We start from the raw sequence: 24393 nt of genomic DNA on the forward strand, positions 1-24393 counted from the left end.
GAAGCTATCTGATTCCCACCCATTGATTGAGACTGCACTGACAATGTTGGTGTAGAGCAGTCTGATCCAATTTCCGATTCCCTCCCCAAAGCCCATTTTGGAAAGGACATCCCTCATATGTATGCGATATCCTGTCAAAGGCTTTCTCCTGGTCCAGGCTGATGAGGCAGGTGTCCACCCCCCTGTCCTGCACGTAGGCGATCGTATCCCTGAGGAGTGCGAGACTCTCAGAGATCTTCCTGCCCGGTACAGCACAGGTTTGGTCCGGGTGGATCACCGATCCCAGAGCAGACCTGACCCGGTTGGCGATGACCTTTGACAGGATTTTGTAGTCTGCATTTAACAGTGAGATCGGTCTCCAATTTCTAATTTCCTCCCTCTCCCCCTTCCGCTTGTAGACGAGGGTGATGATGCCTTTCCTCATGGATTCACTCATGGTACCTGCCCGGAGCATACTGACATACACCTCCAGCAGGTCCTGGCCGATCAAGTCCCAAAGAGCGGAATAAACCTCGACCGGTAAGCCGTCGCTTCCGGGAGTTTTATTCTTTTCGAAGGACTCGAGGGCCTTGGTCAGTTCATCCAGAGATAGCGGCTGGTCCAGCCTCTCTCGTGTTCCGTCATCTAGGACCTCCGTGATAGAGGACAGGAACGACTGGGAGGCCGCGCTGTCGGTCGGCTTCGAGTCATACAGGCTGGCGTAGAAGGATTTGCTGATCCTCATGACGTCAGCCTGAGATGACGTTACCGAGCCATCTTCTTTCTTCAGGCTGCTGAGCACGGAGCTCTCTTTGTGCACCTTCTGGAAGAAGAAACGTGAGCACGTCTCGTCCTGCTCCACCGAGCGGACCCTGGACCGGAAGATTATCCTGGAGGCCTCCGAGGCAAAGAGCGAGGCTTGCTGGCCCTTCACCTCCTTGAGGTCCTCCGTGACATCCACCCCCATCGTCTGCAGCAGGAGCAGGTTCTGCATACTTTCCTGGAGCTGGGACAGTTTTCCCCGCCTCTCTCTCGCCTCCTGGACACCTTTGAGGATAAAGAACCTCTTGATGTTCCCTTTTACCGTTTCCCACCAGTCCGCTGGAGACTCAAAGAGGGGCTTCACGGTTCTCCAACCTGCGTAATCCCTCTTGAGCTCTTCGATGTTTCCCGGGGTCAACAGCTTAGTGTTCAGTTTCCACGTTCCCTTGCCCGCCCGCTGTTCGTCCTGTAGGTGACAGTCGGCCAGCAGGAGGCAGTGGTCAGAGAAGAACACCGGCTTGACGTCGGTGGATCTGACCGAGAGCGTTCGGGACACAAACAGGTAATCTATCCTTGAGCGGATAGACCCGTCTGCCCGTGACCAGGTGTATCTACGCTGCGCTCCGTCTGCAGGGGCGCTGAAGACGTCGTGTAGCTTGGCGTCTTTGACCGTTTCCATCAGGGCCCTGGACGTAGCGTCCGGTTTACTGTCCCCCCCGCCGGATCGTCCATCTGCATCAATGATGCAGTTGAAGTCTCCGGCCAGAATGACCGGCCTGGACGTAGCCAGCAGCAGTGGAAGCTGTTGCAGGACGGCCAACCGTTCACTCTTACCCACTGGGGCGTACACGTTGATTAGTCTCACGGGAGCGTTTCTGTATTTAACATCCGCGACGAGGAGGCGCCCGCCCACCACCTCCTTAACCTCGGAGATGGTGAAGTTGCCTCCCCGCAACAGGATACCCAGGCCGGAGGCGCGGCTATCGTTGCCCCCCGACCACACTGACGGCCCGTGGGCCCACAAGCTCGACCATCTCCTGTAACTGCTGAGGTGCGGTATCCCACACTCCTGCAGAAACAGGATATCGGCTTTGACGTTGGCCAGGAAGGCCCGCGTTGAAACACATCGCGTAGCCGCTTTAATGCTACGTACATTTACGCTGGCAATTTTAAACCCCATTTTAACAGTTTGCGGGGTTACCAGTGTCCATTTTCTTCTGGTCTTGCTCCAGTGGGGTAGCTGCGTGCATCCCCGTGGTGACAGCAAACTGCTGGACCTTCCCAGGGCTGAGGTAGTTGTCCGGCTCCACGCTGGAGTCATTTCCCCGCTCTGGTGTCATCGTGTCGGACCCAGGGTCCTCATCGCCCCGTTCTCCATCTGACAGCAGGGCTGTCACTGGGACGCTGCTCCCAGTTCCCTGGAGCTGTGGGCCGGTGGGTACCCCTTGGTTCTCACCGGGTAGGGGGAGGCCTTCACCCATCCCCTCAGAGGGATCGTCTTTTCCTTCTTGGGCGGTGTTGCCCTCCTTTCTCCCCACGGCGCTCTGCCTCTTCCTCCGGAGGCGACCCTTCTTGCGCCCGTCCTCACCCTCGGAGGAGCTGCCTGTATCCTCCTCTTGGAGGTGTCTCTTCCCCCTTCGCTTGGTGGCTTTGGGGCCCTCGAGAGGTTTCCTTTTCCTGTTTTTAACGATAATCCACTGCTCTGCCTCCTTTGATCCCTCCTCTTCCATTTCCTCCGTCTGTCTTGCAGGAGCTTGGGTCGGCTGCTGCATCTCCCCGCTGTCTGCTGCCTGCTCCTCTACAACTTTCCCTTCCTTCTGGGTGCCTCCAGGTACCGTTCCTTTGCTGATTCGCGGTACCTCGTTAGACTTTGTTGGTCCGCGGCTCGTGTTGCCACCTCCGGCCATCTGTGCGTAGGTGGCGGCTCCTCGTCTTGGGCAGGCCTTGTACATGTGGCCCGCCTCTCCGCACAGGTTGCAGCTCTTTTCCTCCCGACAGTCCTTTGTCAAGTGACCCTCCTGTTTGCAGTTCCTGCAGATGGTCACTTTGCAATCCACCGCCACGTGTCCCGACTTCCCGCAGGTTCGGCACACTTTGGGCTGCCCTGCATATGTCAGGTAGCCTCTGCTCCCTCCGATTGCGAAGCTCGAGGGTGGGTGGAGGATGTTCCCACTGTCATCGGCCCTCAGAGTTACCCTGACCTGCCGCTTGGCTTCTCCCTCAACTTGGACGTACCTTCCCAGGAAGGTCAGGACATCAGCTGCTGGAACGTAGGGGTTGTACATATGGATTATAACAACCCGATTCCTCTGTGCAGGAAGCACACACAATGGGGTCGCCGACAAGTTGGAAAACAGCGGCTCCCCTTCCTTCTCCTTGAAGACCTTCAGGAGCTGTTCTCACTGCTTCACGCTTCTGAAGGTCACATCGAAGTAGCCTGCCTCAGGGAAATCCTGCAGGCAGTACACGTCCGCTGCTGCAAGGCCGCAACACGCGGGATACAGGGAGCCGTATGAAGCACAAGTGAGCCTCATCTACTGATAGATCTGTTTTTTGTTTGTAAATCAGGGGAGAGCGCGAACGCAGTCCCCCACTACCACAAATTTTGCAGTCGAGTATCCCGCATTTGGGGACATCGCAGGCGTCAGCACACCCGAAGTGCAATGGGATAGCCTCGTCCTGGGAGAACCTTTTTTTTTTTTATTTCAAAAATATACTTTATTCATAAATGATTTGATGGTCTGTACATTGGATCATGCCATACATATGTCCATATTTACAAACACAGATTCGACTTTATTCTTGTCCTTTACAATCCTGTGCATTTTTTCAATCTTGTATATATACATATATTTGGCTGAGGCATCAGCAGAGCCCAAAAAAAAAACGTCTGTATGGGCCCCCTGTTCTTCTTTCGGCAGGCCGATCTTACACGGTGGTCTTTCCCCACCGCGCCTTGGCGGCAGCTGCCCCAATCTTCAGCGCGTCCCTCAACACGTAGTCTTGGACCTTGGAATGTGCCAGTCTGCAACACTCGGTCGGGGTCAACTCCTTCAGCTGGAAGATCAACAGGTTTCGGACCGCCCAGAGAGCGTCCTTCACCGAGTTGATGATCCTCCAGGCGCAGTTAATGTTCGTCTCGGTGTGAGTCCCGGGGAACAGGCCGTAGAGCACGGAGTCCCGCGTCACGGCGCTGCTCGGGACGAACCTCGACAAGCACCACTGCATTCCTCTCCAGACTTCCTCTGCATAGGCACATTCCAGAAGGAGGTGTGTGACAGTCTCGTCCCCCCCGCAGCCACTTCGAGGGCAGCGTGCGGTGCGGCAGAGAGTCCGGGCGTGCATAAAGGATCTCACGGGCAGAGCCCTTCTCACCACCAGCCAAGCCACGTCTTGGTGCTTGTTGGAAAGTTCTGGCGATGAGGCATTCTGCCAAATGGCTTTGACAGTCTGCTCAGGGAACCGCTCGACAGGATCCGCCCTCTCCTTTTCCCGAAGGGTCTCAAGGACGCTACGTGCTGACCACTTCCTGATGGACTTGTGGTCAAAGGTGTTTTTCCTCATAAATTTCTCCACGAAGGACAGGTGATACGGAACGGTCCAACTACTCGGAGCGTTCCGCGGCAGCGAGGCCAGGCCCATCCTTCGCAACACCGGGGACAGGTAGAACCTCAGTACGTAGTGACACTTGGTGTTTGCGTACCGGGGATCCACGCACAGCTTGATGCAGCCACACACAAAGGTGGCCATCAGGGTGAGGGTGGCATTGGGCGTGTTTTTTCCCCCATTGCACCGGTCTTTGTACATTGAGTCTCTTCGGACCCGGTCCATCTTTGATCTCCAAATGAATTGGAAGATGGCCCGGGTGACTGCGGCGGCACAGGTCCTGGGGATAGGCCAGACCTGTGCCACATATAGCAATACTGAGAGGACCTCACACCTGATGACCAGGTTTTTTCCCGCGATGGAGAGCGACCGTTGCCCCCATCTGCCTAGTTTCTGTCTCATCTTTCTGATCCGCTCCTCCCAGGTCTTGGCGCACGCCCCAGCCCCCCCGAACCAAATACCCAGCACCTTCAGGTGGTCAGTCCTGACGGTGAAGGGGATAGAGGATTGGTCGGCCCAGTTCCCGAAGAGCATGGCCTCGCTCTTGCCTCGGTTTACCTTGGCCCCCGAGGCCCGTTCGAACTGGTCGCAGATGCACACGAGTCTGTGCACGGACAGCGGATCCGAGCAGAAAACAGCGACGTCATCCATGTACAGGGAGGCCTTAACCTGCAGGCCCCCGCTGCCAGGAATAGTCACCCCTCTCAGGCTCGCATCCTTCCTGATGGATTCGGCAAATGGCTCTATGCAACACACAAACAAGGCGGGTGAGAGGGGGCATCCCTGCCTGACTCCAGATCTTACAGGGAAGCTATCTGATTCCCACCCATTGATTGAGACTGCACTGACAATGTTGGTGTAGAGCAGTCTGATCCAATTTCCGATTCCCTCCCCAAAGCCCATTTTGGAGAGGACATCCCTCATATATGTATGCGATATCCTGTCAAAGGCTTTCTCCTGGTCCAGGCTGATGAGGCAGGTGTCCACCCCCCTGTCCTGCACGTAGGCGATCGTATCCCTGAGGAGTGCGAGACTCTCAGAGATCTTCCTGCCCGGTACAGCACAGGTTTGGTCCGGGTGGATCACCGATCCCAGAGCAGACCTGACCCGGTTGGCGATGACCTTTGACAGGATTTTGTAGTCTGCATTTAACAGTGAGATCGGTCTCCAATTTCTAATTTCCTCCCTCTCCCCCTTCCGCTTGTAGACGAGGGTGATGATGCCTTTCCTCATGGATTCACTCATGGTACCTGCCCGGAGCATACTGACATACACCTCCAGCAGGTCCTGGCCGATCAAGTCCCAAAGAGCGGAATAAACCTCGACCGGTAAGCCGTCGCTTCCGGGAGTTTTATTCTTTTCGAAGGACTCGAGGGCCTTGGTCAGTTCATCCAGAGATAGCGGCTGGTCCAGCCTCTCTCGTGTTCCGTCATCTAGGACCTCCGTGATAGAGGACAGGAACGACTGGGAGGCCGCGCTGTCGGTCGGCTTCGAGTCATACAGGCTGGCGTAGAAGGATTTGCTGATCCTCATGACGTCAGCCTGAGATGACGTTACCGAGCCATCTTCTTTCTTCAGGCTGCTGGGCACGGAGCTCTCTTTGTGCACCTTCTGGAAGAAGAAACGTGAGCACGTCTCGTCCTGCTCCACCGAGCGGACCCTGGACCGGAAGATTATCCTGGAGGCCTCCGAGGCAAAGAGCGAGGCTTGCTGGCCCTTCACCTCCTTGAGGTCCTCCGTGACATCCACACCCATCGTCTGCAGCAGGAGCAGGTTCTGCATACTTTCCTGGAGCTGGGACAGTTTTCCCCGCCTCTCTCTCGCCTCCTGGACACCTTTGAGGATAAAGAACCTCTTGATGTTCCCTTTTACCGTTTCCCACCAGTCCGCTGGAGACTCAAAGAGGGGCTTCACGGTTCTCCAACCTGCGTAATCCCTCTTGAGCTCTTCGATGTTTCCCGGGGTCAACAGCTTAGTGTTCAGTTTCCACGTTCCCTTGCCCGCCCGCTGTTCGTCCTGTAGGTGACAGTCGGCCAGCAGGAGGCAGTGGTCAGAGAAGAACACCGGCTTGACGTCGGTGGATCTGACCGAGAGCGTTCGGGACACAAACAGGTAATCTATCCTTGAGCGGATAGACCCGTCTGCCCGTGACCAGGTGTATCTACGCTGCGCTCCGTCTGCAGGGGCGCTGAAGACGTCGTGTAGCTTGGCGTCTTTGACCGTTTCCATCAGGGCCCTGGACGTAGCGTCCGGTTTACTGTCCCCCCCGCCGGATCGTCCATCAGCATCAATGATGCAGTTGAAGTCTCCGGCCAGAATGACCGGCCTGGACGTAGCCAGCAGCAGTGGAAGCTGTTGCAGGACGGCCAACCGTTCACTCTTACCCACTGGGGCGTACACGTTGATTAGTCTCACGGGAGCGTTTCTGTATTTAACATCCGCGACGAGGAGGCGCCCGCCCACCACCTCCTTAACCTCGGAGATGGTGAAGTTGCCTCCCCGCAACAGGATACCCAGGCCGGAGGCGCGGCTATCGTTGCCCCCCGACCACACTGACGGCCCGTGGGCCCACAAGCTCGACCATCTCCTGTAACTGCTGAGGTGCGGTATCCCACACTCCTGCAGAAACAGGACATCGGCTTTGACGTTGGCCAGGAAGGCCAGCGTTGAAACACATCGCGTAGCCGCTTTAATGCTACGTACATTTACGCTGGCAATTTTAAACCCCATTTTAACAGTTTGCGGGGTTACCAGTGTCCATTTTCTTCTGGTCTTGCTCCAGTGGGGTAGCTGCGTGCATCCCCGTGGTGACAGCAAACTGCTGGACCTTCCCAGGGCTGAGGTAGTTGTCCGGCTCCACGCTGGAGTCATTTCCCCGCTCTGGTGTCATCGTGTCGGACCCAGGGTCCTCATCGCCCCGTTCTCCATCTGACAGCAGGGCTGTCACTGGGACGCTGCTCCCAGTTCCCTGGAGCTGTGGGCCGGTGGGTACCCCTTGGTTCTCACCGGGTAGGGGGAGGCCTTCACCCATCCCCTCAGAGGGATCGTCTTTTCCTCCTTGGGCGGTGTTGCCCTCCTTTCTCCCCACGGCGCTCTGCCTCTTCCTCCGGAGGCGACCCTTCTTGCGCCCGTCCTCACCCTCGGAGGAGCTGCCTGTATCCTCCTCTTGGAGGTGTCTCTTCCCCCTTCGCTTGGTGGCTTTGGGGCCCTCGAGAGGTTTCCTTTTCCTGTTTTTAACGATAATCCACTGCTCTGCCTCCTTTGATCCCTCCTCTTCCATTTCCTCCGTCTGTCTTGCAGGAGCTTGGGTCGGCTGCTGCATCTCCCCGCCGTCTGCTGCCTGCTCCTCTACAACTTTCCCTTCCTTCTGGGTGCCTCCAGGTACCGTTCCTTTGCTGATTCGCGGTACCTCGTTAGACTTTGTTGGTCCGCGGCTCGTGTTGCCACCTCCGGCCATCTGTGCGTAGGTGGCGGCTCCTCGTCTTGGGCAGGCCTTGTACATGTGGCCCGCCTCTCCGCACAGGTTGCAGCTCTTTTCCTCCCGACAGTCCTTTGTCAAGTGACCCTCCTGTTTGCAGTTCCTGCAGATGGTCACTTTGCAATCCACCGCCACGTGTCCCGACTTCCCGCAGGTTCGGCACACTTTGGGCTGCCCTGCATATGTCAGGTAGCCTCTGCTCCCTCCGATTGCGAAGCTCGAGGGTGGGTGGAGGATGTTCCCACTGTCATCGGCCCTCAGAGTTACCCTGACCTGCCGCTTGGCTTCTCCCTCAACTTGGACGTACCTTCCCAGGAAGGTCAGGACATCAGCTGCTGGAACGTAGGGGTTGTACATATGGATTATAACAACCCGATTCCTCTGTGCAGGAAGCACACACAATGGGGTCGCCGACAAGTTGGAAAACAGCGGCTCCCCTTCCTTCTCCTTGAAGACCTTCAGGAGCTGTTCTCACTGCTTCACGCTTCTGAAGGTCACATCGAAGTAGCCTGCCTCAGGGAAATCCTGCAGGCAGTACACGTCCGCTGCTGCAAGGCCGCAACACGCGGGATACAGGGAGCCGTATGAAGCACAAGTGAGCCTCATCTACTGATAGATCTGTTTTTTGTTTGTAAATCAGGGGAGAGCGCGAACGCAGTGCCCCACTACCACAAATTTTGCAGTCGAGTATCCCGCATTTGGGGACATCGCAGGCGTCAGCACACCCGAAGTGCAATGGGATAGCCTCGTCCTGGGAGAACCACCTTGGTGATCATGGTATCTCCCCTGCCAGGTAAGTATGCTCAATATTCTCACTCGCTCAAACCCAACAACAGCCCATACCTCTCACACTCATACTAACTGCGTGTTCGAAAATCGGAAATACACCTCTCTAAGGTTCCCTGTCTGTGAAACAGCGCAATTTCTGACCTGGATCACGGAACATCCGGAAAGGCTCATGTTTCACTGAATATGACACTCACGGGGCGCCCTGAGAAGCTGCGCTAATTTGCATTTCGTCCTGAAACAAAGACGCTCCGCCCCTTCCCCGCCCACTTCAGACTGACGCCTCTTTCACCAAAACAAATCGCCAGAAATCGCTCATGTACTTGAAGCTCTCTGTTACCAAACACTGTTTACAATGTGAGGTGAACGCGAATAAAAGCAATTTTTAAGCTTTGCTGGTGAAACTTAAAGGATATTTTGAAATCGCTTTTTCCTAATCCCTACAAATTGAACAAATCTTCTTTTGTGAAACTGCAGCTTTGCAATCTTCCCCCCTCTGTGTTCCACCATGCAAATCAATTCCTTCAGGAGACGTCACCGTTAAAATTAAAGGTGACAGGAACAAGTAAATATTTCTCAACGCTCTTTGGATGTGACATTAAACTGAGAGCACCACCTTTTCTGGATGTACATTCCACGTTTTCAACACCCTCTGTTGTTTCGAAAAACAGTCTCCTGTGATTCAAATGTAAATATTATTTTCATATCTGTCTTTGATTTGCTTGCTTACTGATACTAATAATGACACGTGGTTATTATGGTTGAAGTACAAGATTAGATTCCCTACAGTGTGGAAACAGGCCCTTCAGCCCAACAAGTCCACACAAACCCTTGGAACAGTAATCAACCCAGAACCATTTCCCCTCTGATGCACCCAACACTTCAGGCGATTTTAGCACGTCTAACTCACTTAACCTGCACACCTTTGGACTGTGGGAGGAAACCCACACAGACATGGGGAGAATGTGCAAACTACGCACAGTCGCCCGAGGCTGGAATCAAACCTGTGGCCCTGGTGCTGTGAGGCAGCGGTGCTAACCACTGAGCCGCCGTGCTACTCCCATGTAGGGCCTCTATAAAACCCACCTGTCCTTCTCATTTCCAGAGCAACTTTACAGTTCTTTAATGCCTGTGCCCTCTGTCTTTGAGAACGCAAGATAATTTTTAATTTTTAAAATTATCCTTTGTTCATTAAAATGTCTTTACATATATATGGTGGCTCAGTGGTTAGCACGGCTGCCTCACAGCACCAGAGACCCTGGTTCAAATCCAGCATCGGACAAGGCATCTCTTATTTGTGAAAGATTGCATTTTCAGAGGGTGATAAAGAGGTTTATACTACCCTGATTATAGTGGGACAAACTGAAGATCAGGCTGTTCTTCCTGCTCCCAAGGTTTCTGATTCTTGGTGCTAATGTTCTCTCTGGAGTGTGTGAGGGAACCCCTCTGATCGGAGTTGTTTTATTTCACAGGAGGCTGGAAGAACACAGCAAGCCACGCAGCATCAGGAGGTGGAGAAGACAATGTTTTGGGTCTAACCCTTCATCAAGACTGGGCTTTGAACTAGTTATCTGTTTGGTGTAAGAATGTAATTAGCATAAATTAGTTACTTGATGTTAATTGACATTCTATCTCGGGAAGACTGTTACAAAAGACAGCATTGGATATTGTAATTTCCCTACTGACTGAGCGGACCCGAGGAGCCGAACTGTCTCAATAGCAGTTCGACTGAAACTCAGATCTACTGTTCCACCCGAAACCTTGCAGCATTGTCCTGTCAACACCGATCCAATCAATCAAGTTGAATGGCCTGTGTATCTGTCTGACTTGATCCAAGTGAATGCTGCAAGCTTCCTGCCTTCATACCACAGTTCCCACTGTCCTATTAAAACCTATTCCATATCATCAATCATGGTAACAGGTGTGCATACCTGTTGGTCTGGCCTGATCCAACCTCAGTTATCCAGTTTTCCCAGCAGGCCATTCAACTGGCCAATGCTGTTTTCAGAATCCCAAAAGAGCTGTATTTTCTTTAAAAAGGGACAAGATAGCAGACGATGACATATCCCTCCCAGATCGTCTCAACACCATCTATGCTCGCTTTGAGCAGAATTTCGGTGGAGAGGTAACACCTATTCCGACCAGTCCTAATGAACCTATCCCAACAGTCACCGCATCAGAGGTCAGATCAGTTTTCCTTCGTGTGAATCCAAAGAGAGCGATGGGACCAGATGGAGTACCAGGCCGACATCTTCCAGCTCTCCCTGCAGCCAGCCACTCTCACTGCCTGCTTCAAGAGGGCCAACATCATCCCTGTGCCTAAGAAGGCTCGTGCAGCATGTCTCAATGACTACTGCCCTGTGGCCCGAACATTGGCGGTCAGGAAATGCTTTGAAAGGCTGGTCATTGCATTAGTCAACACCAGCCTCCCCACTACTCTTTGACCCACTCTGATTTGCCTATTGGACCAACAGATCCATGTCAGATGCCACATCACTTGCCCTTCACTCCTCCCTCGAACATCTTGACACCAAGAACAGCTATGTAAGAGTCCTGCTCATTGACTACAGTTCAGCCTTCAACAATATTATTCCCTCGAGACTGATTACTAAACTTAGTGATCTCAGACTGAGCCCCACTCTCTGCAACTGGATCCTCAGTTTCCTGATCCACAGGCCACAATCAGTGAAGACTGGGGACAATATTTCATCTTCACCAACATTCAACACTGGATCCCCCCAGGGGTGCGTACTCAGTCCCCTACTGTACTCACTGTATACCCATGGCTGCATCGCCAAATACCAGAGTAATGCCATTTACATATTTGCTGATCACATCACCAGAGTCGATTGAATCTCAGTTGGCGACAAAATTGGTCACAGATGGGGAGGTGGAAGACCTTGAAAAATGGTGCCCTGAGAACAACCTAGCTCTCAATGCCGGCAAAACCAAGGAACTCATTATTGACTTTCGGTGGGATGTTACTCATGCCTCCCCCCCCTACACATTATCAGCACAGAGGTGGTACGAGTGGAGAGTGTCAAGCTCCTGGGAGTGGTCATCCACAACAAGTTTTCTTGGACACTTCATATGAATGCACTGGTTACAAAGGCCCAACAATGTCTCTTCTTTCTCAGGCAGCTGAGGGAATTGGGCATGACGGAAAATACTCTTGCCATCTTTTATTGGTGCACCATCGAGAGCATTCTGTCTGAATGTATCACCACCTGGTATGGCATGTACCATTCAAGATCGGAGACAGTTACAGAGTGTGGTGAACTCCGCCGGACAATCACAAAGGCCAACCTCCCATCTGTAGAATCCATCTACCAGACCCGCTGTCAAGGAAAGGCCGCCAGCATTCTCAAAGATCCATCCCACCCTGGCAAGGTTTTGCTCCAACCTCTGACCTGGGTGTGTGGAACACTAATGCTCCTGCTAAGAGCCTGAACATAATCTAGCAGGGCTTTCCAATCCAGCCTTTCTCTGGTCTGACTGGCTGGGACAGGGCTGGCCGCCAGCTTCGAATTGGGCTATATTTAAAATGTCAGGTTCGCTTCCCCTGTTCAGAGACAAAGGAGCTGTCGACTAATATCGACAAACTTTTTTTTAATTTCAAAAATATACTGTATTCATAAAATATTTTGATAATCTGTACAATTAGTCCTGCCATACATCCTTAAATATTCCATTTCTTGGTAGACAGAGACAGAGTAATCATTCATATATACAGCTCTGTGGCATTACATATTTAGCTGAGGCACCAGCAGAGCCCAATGACTGCATGGGCCCCCTGTTCTTCTTTAGGCAGGCAGATGGTACATGGTGGTCTTTCCACACCGCGCCTTGGCTGCACCTGCCCCAAACTTCAGCGTGTCCCTCAACACGTAGTCCTGGACCTTGGAATGTGCCAGTCTGCAACACTCAGTCGGGGTCAACTCCTTCAGCTGGAAGATCAACAGGTTTCAGACCGCCCAGAGAGCGTCCTTCACCAAGTTGATGATCCTCCAGGCACAGTTAATGTTCGTCTCGGTGTGAGTCCCGGGGAACAGGCCGTAGAGCACGGAGTCCCGCGTCACGGCGCTGCTCGGGACGAACCTCGACAAGCACCACTGCATTCCTCTCCAGACTTCCTCTGCATAGGCACATTCCAGAAGGAGGTGTGTGACAGTCTCGTCCCCCCCGCAGCCGCTTCGAGGCCAGCGTGCGGTGCGGCAGAGAGTCCGGGCGTGCATAAAGGATCTCACAGGCAGAGCCCTTCTCACCACCAGCCAAGCCACGTCTTGGTGCTTGTTGGAAAGTTCTGGCGATGAGGCATTCTGCCAAATGGCTTTGACAGTCTGCTCAGGGAACCGCTCGACGGGATCCGCCCTCTCCTTTTCCCGAAGGGTCTCAAGGACACTACGTGCTGACCACTTCCTGATGGACTTGTGGTCAAAGGTGTTTTTCTTCATAAATTTCTCCGCGATGGACAGGTGATACGGAACGGTCCAACTACTCGGAGCGTTCCGCGGCAGCGAGGCCAGGCCCATCCTACGCAACACCGGGGACAGGTAGAACTTCAGTACATAGTGACACTTGGTGTTTGCGTACCGGGGATCCACGCACAGCTTGATGCAGCCACACACAAAGGTGGTCATCAGGGTCAGGATGGAATTGGGTGTATTTTTTTCCCCGTTGCCCAGATCTTTATACAGCGAGTCCCTTCAGACCCAGTCCATCTTTGATCTCCATATAAACTGGAAGATGGCCCGGGTGACTGCAGTGGCACAGGTTCTGGGAATAGACCAGACCTGTGCCACGTATAACAGCAATGACAGTGCCTCCCACCTGATAACCTGGTTTTGTTCCCGTGATGGAGAGCGATCGTAGCTTCCATCTGCCCAGTTTCTGCCTCACTTTGCAGATACGCTCCTCCCAAGACTTGGCGCACGCCCCAGCCACTCCGAACCAAATACCCAGCACCTTCAGGCGGTCGGCCCTGATGATGAAGGGGATCGAGGATTGGCCGGTCCAGTTCCCAAAGAGCATGGCCTCGCTCTTGCCTCAGTTTACCTTGGCCCCCGAGGCCCGGTCAAACTGGTCACATATGCACATGAGCCTGCGCACGGACAGCGGATCCGAGCAGAAAACGGCGACTTCTTCCATGTACAGGGAGGCCTTAACCTGCAGGCCCCCGTTGCCAGGAATAGTCACCCCTCTCAGGCTCGCATCCTTCCTGATGGACTCGGCAAATGGCTCTATGCAGCACACAAACAAGGCAGGAGAGAGAGGGCAGCCCTGCCTGACTCCAGATCTGACTGGGAAGCTATCTGATTCCCACCCATTGATTGATACTGCGCTGACAATGTTGGTGTAGAGCAGTCTGATCCAATTGCAGATTCCCTCCCCAAAGCCCATTTTTGAGAGAACATCTCTCATATACCTGTGTGATATCCTGTAAAAGGCTTTCTCCTGGTCCAGGCTGATCAGGCAGATGTCTAACCCTCTGTCCTGCACGTACGCGATCGTATCCCTGAGGAGTGCGAGACCCTCAGCGATCTTCCTACCCAGTACATCACAGGTTTGGTCAGAGTGAATCACCGACCCTAGGGCAGACCTGACCCGGTTGGCGATGACCTTTGACAGAACTTTGTAACCCACATTCAACAGTGAAATAGGTCTCCAATTTTTGAGTTCCTCCCTCTCTCCCTTCCGCTTGTAGACGAGGGTGATGATGCCTTTCCTCATGGATTCACTCATGGTACCTGCCTGAAGCATACTGACATACACCTCCAGCAGGTCCTGGCCGATCAAGTCTCACAGAGCGGGATAGAGCTCGATCTGTAAGCCGTCAGTTCCGGGAGTTTTAATCTTTTCGAAGGACTCAAGGGCTTTGGTCAGCTCGTCCAGAGATAGTGGCTGGTCCAGCCTGTCCTGTCTTCTGTCGTCTAAGACCTCTGTGATAGAGGGCAGGAACGACTGGGAGGCCGCGCTGTCGGTCGGCTTCGCGTCATACAGACTGGCATAGAAGGATTTACTGATCCTCATGACGTCAGCCTGAGATGACGTTATCGAGCCATCTTCTTTTTTTTTTTATTTCAAAAATATACTTTATTCATAAATGATTTGATGGTCTGTACATTGGATCATGCCATACATATGTCCATATTTACAAACACAGATTCGACTTTATTCTTGTCCTTTACAATCCTGTGCATTTTTTCAATCTTGTATATATACATATATTTGGCTGAGGCATCAGCAGAGCCCAAAAAAACGTCTGTATGGGCCCCCTGTTATTCTTTCGGCAGGCCGATCTTACACGGTGGTCTTTCCCCACCGCGCCTTGGCGGCAGCTGCCCCAAGCTTCAGCGCGTCCCTCAACACGTAGTCTTGGACCTTGGAATGTGCCAGTCTGCAACACTCGGTCGGGGTCAACTCCTTCAGCTGGAAGATCAACAGGTTTCGGACCGCCCAGAGAGCGTCCTTCACCGAGTTGATGATCCTCCAGGCGCAGTTAATGTTCGTCTCGGTGTGAGTCCCGGGGAACAGGCCGTAGAGCACGGAGTCCCGCGTCACGGCGCTGCTCGGGACGAACCTCGACAAGCACCACTGCATTCCTCTCCAGACTTCCTCTGCATAGGCACATTCCAGAAGGAGGTGTGTGACAGTCTCGTCCCCCCCGCAGCCACTTCGAGGGCAGCGTGCGGTGCGGCAGAGAGTCCGGGCGTGCATAAAGGATCTCACAGGCAGAGCCCTTCTCACCACCAGCCAAGCCACGTCTTGGTGCTTGTTGGAAAGTTCTGGCGATGAGGCATTCTGCCAAATGGCTTTGACAGTCTGCTCAGGGAACCGCTCGACAGGATCCGCCCTCTCCTTTTCCCGAAGGGTCTCAAGGACGCTACGTGCTGACCACTTCCTGATGGACTTGTGGTCAAAGGTGTTTTTCCTCATAAATTTCTCCACGAAGGACAGGTGATACGGAACGGTCCAACTACTCGGAGCGTTCCGCGGCAGCGAGGCCAGGCCCATCCTTCGCAACACCGGGGACAGGTAGAACCTCAGTACGTAGTGACACTTGGTGTTTGCGTACCGGGGATCCACGCACAGCTTGATGCAGCCACACACAAAGGTGGCCATCAGGGTGAGGGTGGCATTGGGCGTGTTTTTTCCCCCATTGCACCGGTCTTTGTACATTGAGTCTCTTCGGACCCGGTCCATCTTTGATCTCCAAATGAATTGGAAGATGGCCCGGGTGACTGCGGCGGCACAGGTCCTGGGGATAGGCCAGACCTGTGCCACATATAGCAATACTGAGAGGACCTCACACCTGATGACCAGGTTTTTTCCCGCGATGGAGAGCGACCGTTGCCCCCATCTGCCTAGTTTCTGTCTCATCTTTCTGATCCGCTCCTCCCAGGTCTTGGCGCACGCCCCAGCCCCCCCGAACCAAATACCCAGCACCTTCAGGTGGTCAGTCCTGACGGTGAAGGGGATAGAGGATTGGTCGGCCCAGTTCCCGAAGAGCATGGCCTCGCTCTTGCCTCGGTTTACCTTGGCCCCCGAGGCCCGTTCGAACTGGTCGCAGATGCACACGAGTCTGTGCACGGACAGCGGATCCGAGCAGAAAACAGCGACGTCATCCATGTACAGGGAGGCCTTAACCTGCAGGCCCCCGTTGCCAGGAATAGTCACCCCTCTCAGGCTCGCATCCTTCCTGATGGACTCGGCAAATGGCTCTATGCAGCACACAAACAAGGCAGGAGAGAGAGGGCAGCCCTGCCTGACTCCAGATCTGACTGGGAAGCTATCTGATTCCCACCCATTGATTGATACTGCGCTGACAATGTTGGTGTAGAGCAGTCTGATCCAATTGCAGATTCCCTCCCCAAAGCCCATTTTTGAGAGAACATCTCTCATATACCTGTGTGATATCCTGTAAAAGGCTTTCTCCTGGTCCAGGCTGATCAGGCAGATGTCTAACCCTCTGTCCTGCACGTACGCGATCGTATCCCTGAGGAGTGCGAGACCCTCAGCGATCTTCCTACCCAGTACATCACAGGTTTGGTCAGAGTGAATCACCGACCCTAGGGCAGACCTGACCCGGTTGGCGATGACCTTTGACAGAACTTTGTAACCCACATTCAACAGTGAAATAGGTCTCCAATTTTTGAGTTCCTCCCTCTCTCCCTTCCGCTTGTAGACGAGGGTGATGATGCCTTTCCTCATGGATTCACTCATGGTACCTGCCTGAAGCATACTGACATACACCTCCAGCAGGTCCTGGCCGATCAAGTCTCACAGAGCGGGATAGAGCTCGATCTGTAAGCCGTCAGTTCCGGGAGTTTTAATCTTTTCGAAGGACTCAAGGGCTTTGGTCAGCTCGTCCAGAGATAGTGGCTGGTCCAGCCTGTCCTGTCTTCTGTCGTCTAAGACCTCTGTGATAGAGGGCAGGAACGACTGGGAGGCCGCGCTGTCGGTCGGCTTCGCGTCATACAGACTGGCATAGAAGGATTTACTGATCCTCATGACGTCAGCCTGAGATGACGTTATCGAGCCATCTTCTTCCTTCAGGCTGCTGAGCACTGCAGAGAAATTACCCAATAAAGCAGACAGCACACAACCAGATCGGGTGAAACTGACAAGCTATTTAGTCCAAGTGATTAAGATTAAAGGTGCCAGGTACAAGCAAAGATTTCTCAACATTGTTTGGATGTGAGCTTAAACTGAGAGCACCATCTTCTCTGGCTGAACATTCCACGTTTTCGACACCCTTTGTTGCTTTGAAAAACAGTCGCCTGTGATTCCAATGTAAACATTTCCACATGGCTTTGATTTACGGGACTTGCTTACTTACACTAATAACAGAACGTGTTTTATCAATGAGATGTGCTTATGATCGTTGAAACACAAGATAGATATCTGATTAGATTAGATTCCCTAGAGTGTGGAAACAGGCCTTTCGGCCCCAACATGGCCATACTGACCCTGTGGGAGAAATTAGCCCAATAAGGCAGAGAGCACACAAACCAGATCGGGTGAAACTGACAAGCTGTTTATTACAAGCGATATCGTTGGAAGAGAAACTGACGAGTCTGACACAGAACTGACAGTCTGTACAGGGAGATCAAGGGTTCCCTTTCTCGAGCTGAGGATGAAGCCAGGTTTTATAGGAATCTTGTACAAAAAGATGAATGAAAATGGGGAAAGATACAATGCATCTGGAAATGGAGTAATCTAGTTACAATGATGATAATTGAAAAACAGTTATCGGATGAATGTCCTGAATCTCGATACAATGCAACATCCTGACAGTATCAATGGGATCAGGAGATTCCAGCTCTTTGCAGGTTGGTGAGAATGTCTCTTCTGAAACAGTAAGGGGCTTCCATTGTTCCTGTCCTGGGAGCAATGTCCTTGGTGGTGTCTCTCCATCTGACCTGATCTTTGTGGGGCTTTGGTATTGCTGTGTTATGAGACTGCCCTCGGGGTTGTGGGAGGTTCGCAATCTGCTTTGAGAGCACAAGATTTCTTTTAGTTTTAAAATTTATACTTTATTCATAGAAATGTCTTTCCAGAGATGTGTTTTCTCACAAGTGCAGGGTACAGGAGCAGATCAAAGAAACTATTACATATTGGAGTTTTACTCTAATCAACAAACAAAAGGCATCTCTTAGATTAAATTATTTACAGTATTAACACAGGCCCTTCGGCCCAACAAGTCCACACCGACCCTCTGAAGAGCAACCCACCCAGACCCATTCCCCTACATTTACCCCTTCACCTAACACTGGGGGCAATCTAGCATGGCCAATTCACCTAACCTGCACATCTTTGGACTGTGGGAGGAAACCGGAGCACCCGGAGGAAACCCACGCAGACACGGGGAGAATGTGAAAACTCCACACAGACAGTCACATGAGGCAGGAACTGAACCGGGATCTCTGGCGCTGTGAGGCAGCAGTGCTAACTACTGCACCACCGTGTCACCCACAAGATTGCATTTACAGAATATGATAAAGAGGTCTCTATTACACCGATCATAGCGGGTCAAACTGAAGTTCAGGCTGTTCTTCCTGCTCCCAAAGAAGAGTTGAAGCATAGACTATTTCTAAATGGGGAGAACATTTGAAAACCTGAAGTGCAAAGAGACTTGGGAGTTCTAGTCCAGCATTCTCTCAAGGTCAAACTTGTAGGTTGAGTCAGTAGTTTTGAAGGCAAATGCAATGTCGGCATTTACTTTGAGACAAACAAATAACAAAGAAATTTACACGAACAGGCCCTTCAGCTCTCTAAGCCTCTGTCGATTCAGCTTCTCTGTCTAAACCTGCCACCTATTTTCAAAAGCTCTGTGTTGTTTTGTTCCCTCCCCATACATGTATCGACCTGGATGCATCTTCAATGACGTTGTTTTTCTAGCCCCTACCACCTCCACTAACAATGTGTTCCAGGCACCCACAATCTTCTGCCTGATGAACTTTCCACATATCTCCCCTAAACGTTGCCCCTCTCACTTTGAACATGTGACCCCTAGTGATTGAATCCTCCGCTCTGGGGAAAAGCTTCTTGCTGTCCATCCTGTGTCTACTTCTCATGTTTTTTAGGCCTCAATCAGGGCCCTCCTCAACCTCCATCTTTTCAATGAAAATAATCCTAATCTATTTAAACCTCTCTTCATAGTTAGCCATGGTCCACATTCTTTCGGGAATGTTGGGACCAGAATGTAGAATTCCTCATGTGGCTGAACCAAAGTAGACAGCCACCCCAGAGACAGGACAGTCAAGTGGACAATGGGAACCCCAAGGAGAGCTCCCTCAGCCCCATGCCTGACTCGGAGAAGGGAGCAGACAGAGCTGGCGGCCGCCTGGTCCCTGTGCTCGGCACCGTCTACCTGAGCCTGGGGCTGTCAGTGCCCACCACAGCCCTGCTCATCATCTACATCCGATGTGGAGCCGAGCCAGAGCAGCCCGAGCAGGTGAGAGAGCGGGAAGGGAAGGGAGGGAAACACGTCACCGAGCCTGGCGCTGGTGGAGGCGCTACACAAATGTAGCTCTTCCTTGTTGTTTAGAGGAAGGTCATTTGATGTTTGACATTGCCCCGTTTACACCAGAGCTTTCCTCGTTATAAATTGCTGCCGCTCGGAGTCAGGGCAAAGGAATCTCTCGGGAAATCCCGGGAATGGCACTGAGGCCAATTGGGAAGCTTGGTCCCTGAGTGGTCAGCATGTGGAGCATCCCATTGGCCTCAGTACCCTTGGAGAGGAAGGAGGGGGAGGGGGATGGGGTACCAGGATGGCTGCAAGGACCCCATCACCAGCCGGGGATGACCTTGAGAAGATCCCAGTCACCACTTAAGGGACTTAATGTCCTCCATCGCTCACCTGTGGGAGCTCAGCCTTTGGGGGAGGAGGGGGTGGTAATGTAAAATGGGGAGGATCAGGAGGGGGACCCGGGGGGAGGGAGACCCCGAAGAGGGTGTACTTGAGAACCCGGAGAGCTGATCCTAGCCAGCGATGCCCACATCCCCATGAATGAATGTTTAAGAAGCCCCTCCTTGTGGGCTGCCATTGCAATGCCCCTCTTAAACACTTTCCCTCCCAGAGTTAACCAGGTTCATCAAAGGGACAGACAGAACTAAACACAGTGCTCTCACTGAGAAAGCGGAGTTTGAGCCATTCGCTTGCCTTTATTGGTCAGTGCATTGAGTAAAGGAGTTGGGAGATCACGTTGGGTCTGTACAGTCTGTTCAGCCACGACTGGAATATTGCATTCAATTCTGGTCTCCCTGCTGTAGGAAGGATGATGTGAAACTTTAAAATGTTCAGAAAAGATTTACAAGGATGTTGCTGGGGTTGGAGTGTTTGGCCTACAGGGAGATGCTGAACATGCTAGGGCTGTTTTCCCTGGAGTGTCGAAGCCTGAGGGGGACTTTATAGAGTTTCATAAAATTATGAAGGGCATGGATAGGGTGAATAGTCAAAGTCTTTTCCCTGGGCTGGAGTGTCCAAAACTAGATGGCAGAGATTTAAGGTGAGAGGGGAAAAATTCAAAAGGGATCCATGGGGAATTTTCTTTTTCATGCAGAGGGTGGTGAGTGTATGGACTGAGCTGCCAGAGGAAGTGGATGAGACTTGAACAATTACAACATTTAACAGGCATCTGGGTGGATATGTGAATAGGAAGAATGAATATGGATGTGTGGCAAGTGCTGGCAAGTGGGGCTAGATTAATTTAGGACATCTGCTTGGTGTGGATGAGTTGGACCGAAGGGTCTGTTTCCATGTCGTACGAATAAGACTCTATCTGAAAAGTGCTGGTTCCCTTTTGTTGCTTTTGTTGTTCTCACTGCTGCTTTGTTATTTCACATTAAACAGCGTTGTCTGCTTCGTTTGACCTACAACCCTACTTTTACAGTGGTGTATATAAACTGCAGGGTCTCTCCCTCCTCTCTGTGTTCCTGCAACCTCCCTCAGACTGGGTTGGGATGGGCTGTTCAGGCTGAGTTTCTCAAGCTGCCTGTCACCTCTGTGCAGACCGAGGTGAGGCAGTGATGTCTCAGGGTGAAACTGGGAAACCACAGCCTCCCGTTGTATTGACCGTGGGCCAGCTTGGGAGGCTCAGAGAGAGAGAGAGACTGCAGACAGAAATCAGAGGAAGCTGCTGGCAGGTGATCACAGTCTGAGATTGGGCGAGAGTGAGAACTGCAGATGCTGGAGATCAGAGTCGAGAGTGTAGGCCTGGAAAAGCACAGCTGGTCAGGCAACATCTGAGGAACAGAAGAATTGATGTGCCAGGCAAAAGCCCTTCACCAGAGTCTGAGATTGCTCAGTCCCTCTGCAATCTGAGAGCTCCACATGGGAATACAGACAGGAACACTGTCTCCAACCCTGAGCCCAGCATCTCTCCCGCTGGATCACTCTGTCAGTTCTCTGAATTGTTCATCTGTCGTGGGGGAGGTTCAGATGTTGCTTGATATCACTCTGAGGTGGCGCCACAGTCTGCCCATTCTGCGCACAGCAAGATCCAAATAACAGGAGGGCGGGAGTGAGCTGACCATTTCCTTTCTGAGTTTCTCTTTAGCATCGGGGAAGATATTGATCAGGTTCATTGCACTGAGCTCAGGGGAGCAGCTGAACCCACTCTCGCTTACTGTGAGGACTCAGCTTTTCTCTCCCATGATTCCTGCGTGTTTTCCAGGAACCTGCAGACAGGGAAAGTGAGACTTCCTGGGAATACGCTGTGCTTTCTGTCACCAGCAGAGGTGGATTCAGGTGGCTTTGGGTTTGAGGGAAAGGGTCCCACTGCAACAGCACCTCGGGAATATTCTGTTAATAGCTGGAGAATTCCAAGTGCCCATCCTGAGGTGCAGTGAGAGATGGGGCCTCCATGGGTCGTGCTCTCTCCCCTCGAAGTGGGAAGGTGGTGGGTTCAAGCCCCATTCCGGGGAGGGTGGTCAGTGCCCAGGGTGAGCCGCTTTGAAGTGTCTTCTCTCAGAAGTGGCCTCTCTCAGGTTGTCAATGATCTCCCTTGCTCTTTTTTACTCAGAAAAGTGACAAGGCAGGAATTCAAGGAGATTGCTCCACCTCACAACTGGTTCCATTTTAACACAGGAAGAAATACCAGACAGATTAAACAACAAAGACAGATCTTCCCTTATTACATGATAGATACACACCAACACTTAAAAAACCTCACAGCTTCAATTCGATGTTATTCCCAAAGAACATGACTCCACTTGTGAATCTGCTCCACTCACCTTATCCAGTCCCTTCAGGAACATCTTCAGCCACTTTCCAGCTCTCCTGTCCTTGAGCCCACGACCTTGGTCAGACAACAGACAGGCTCACAACCAGGACATGAGAGAGAATTCATCCCCAAGGATGGAGTTCGAGGCTCAGACCAATGTCCACCCCAGTGACCCCCCGTCACCAGTCTCTGCTCTTTCTCCCTTCATTGTCTGTTCTTTTCACAAATAAATGGATCCCGCTGTGTGAGTCGAGCTGGACAAACCCGGACCTCCCTAAGTCATCCTGGGCCCTGAGTGCCCTGTCCCTGGGCCTTGCTCAGAATGGGACACATGGGCCTGGGGTTTTCAAGCCCAATGCTTTCAGCTGGAGAAGAGGATGAGGCGTGTCCCCTTCCTTCAGGACAGGGGAATCCAGAACCAAGCCGAGCCAGGCCAGGCTCCTGTTCCCCGGATGGCCCTCAGGCTTCACCAGGGGATCCCAGCACCAGGCCCGGATTTGACAGATCTCGGTGGTAAAAGTGCACACGGCTCGAAGGTATTTCTCAGGAACCCAGGCGGTTCATTTCCTTCCTCATCCGGATCCGACACATTAACTCTGATTTCTCTCCACAGATGCTGCCAGACCTACTGAGCTTTTCCAGCAATTTCTGTTTTTGTCTCTGATTTCCAGCATCTGCAGTTCTTTCGGTTTTTAATTCTCAGGTAGACATGGGGTCCAAACCGTCATGGTGCCTGTTCGTACTTAAAATGTGTTATCTCAATCTGGAATGGATTAAAGTGGCCCAATGTTGTAAAGCCCCCTCACTCCCCCATTAGTGTCAGTGCTGCCCTTTAGGGAAAGCAATCTGCCCTCCTCACAGGCAGGGCGGGGCCGAGAGGCGGAGCTCGCGGGCGGTTCGGCTCCAACCGTTTGGGGCGGGCGCAGGCTCTGGCTCGGGCTCTCGCGCAGGCGCGACGGTTAGATTCAAATTTGAATGTGCGCTCGCGGGCGGCGGTGACGGTTAGATTCAAATTTGAATGTGCGCTCGCGGGCGGCGGTGACGGTTGAGATGGCGGGAACGGTTCTGATGACAATAATGGCGGCTCTGGGCGGGCGAAGGTAAAGACTGGGATCTTTTTGCACTCTCCATCTCCTCTTCCCCATTTATTTAAGAGAGTGATGGAGCGGCATCATGATGGAGGGTCGAGTGAGTTTGGGAAGTGGGGCATCTGGAGCCGGAGCTGCCTCTGGGATATTTCTCTCTCACTCACTCTCTCTCACACACACCGGGGAGAAAGGCTGTGAGCTCAGACCAAGCGGGAAACAGGCATCTGCTGGAAACAAGACGTGAGCGATGAGGCTGAAAGGAAGCTGCTGGAGCCCGCGCCCCTGAGTCTGAAATGGAGAGGTCTCTGAGCTTGCCCAAGGTGAAGGGTTACAATCCCAGGATTGAGGGGACACCGTGTCTTCATGGAGGGTCTTGGGAGGAAAATATCACCAGATGACAACGGATTGAAATGTTCTTCATGACTGTTTCAGGAGGTTGTACAGGATATTGGTGAGGACACTTCTGGAGCAATGTGTTCAATTCTCGTCCCCCTGCTGTAGGATGGATATTATTAAACTGGAGAGGGTTCAGAAACAATCTACAAGGATATCACACAGACTGGAGGGTTTGAGTTACACAGAGAGGCTGGACAGGTTTTTCACTGGAGTTTTGGAGGCTGAAGGGTGACCTTTATCGAGGTTTATAGATCATGAGGGACATGGATAGGATGAGCAGCAAAGATTTTTTTTCCCCTTAGGGTGGGGGAGTTCAAAACTAGACAGAGAGGTTTAAGGAGAGAGGGAAAGATTGGAGAGGGACCTGAGGTGAAACATTTTCACACAGAGTGAGGGTCGTGTATGGAACGAGCTGCCAGACAAAATGATACAACGACAACATTTAAAGGGCATTTGGACAGGGACATGAATAGGAAACGGTCAGAGGGTTATGGAGTAAATGCAGGCTCCTAGGACTTGTTCAGTTTGGGAAAGATGGCTGGCATGTTCAAGTTGCTGTATGCGTCTATGA

The 24393-nt window shown here is 52.4% G+C and overlaps 1 long non-coding RNA gene, 1 other non-coding gene and 1 pseudogene across 2 annotated transcripts; all 3 read right to left on the reverse strand.

Annotated features, from left to right (window-relative positions):
* Nucleotides 1-3306: 3306 nt before the first annotated feature.
* LOC140455817 (U1 spliceosomal RNA) lies at nucleotides 3307-3456 on the reverse strand (annotated as a pseudogene).
* Nucleotides 3457-8462: 5006 nt separating this feature from the next.
* LOC140455860 (U1 spliceosomal RNA) lies at nucleotides 8463-8626 on the reverse strand. The gene has a single exon (XR_011953085.1). It is a non-coding gene; the product is annotated as a U1 spliceosomal RNA (small nuclear RNA).
* A 9006-nt stretch (nucleotides 8627-17632) lies between these two features.
* On the reverse strand, nucleotides 17633-23207 carry LOC140455225 (uncharacterized). The gene is made up of 2 exons (XR_011952797.1): nucleotides 22349-23207; nucleotides 17633-18102 (listed from the first exon to the last, which is right to left on the reverse strand). It is a non-coding gene; the product is annotated as an uncharacterized lncRNA (long non-coding RNA).
* Between the last annotated feature and the right edge of the window lie 1186 nt (nucleotides 23208-24393).

The sequence above is a fragment of the Chiloscyllium punctatum genome, chromosome 30 (assembly GCF_047496795.1).
Source record: "Chiloscyllium punctatum isolate Juve2018m chromosome 30, sChiPun1.3, whole genome shotgun sequence".
NCBI lineage: Eukaryota > Metazoa > Chordata > Chondrichthyes > Orectolobiformes > Hemiscylliidae > Chiloscyllium > Chiloscyllium punctatum.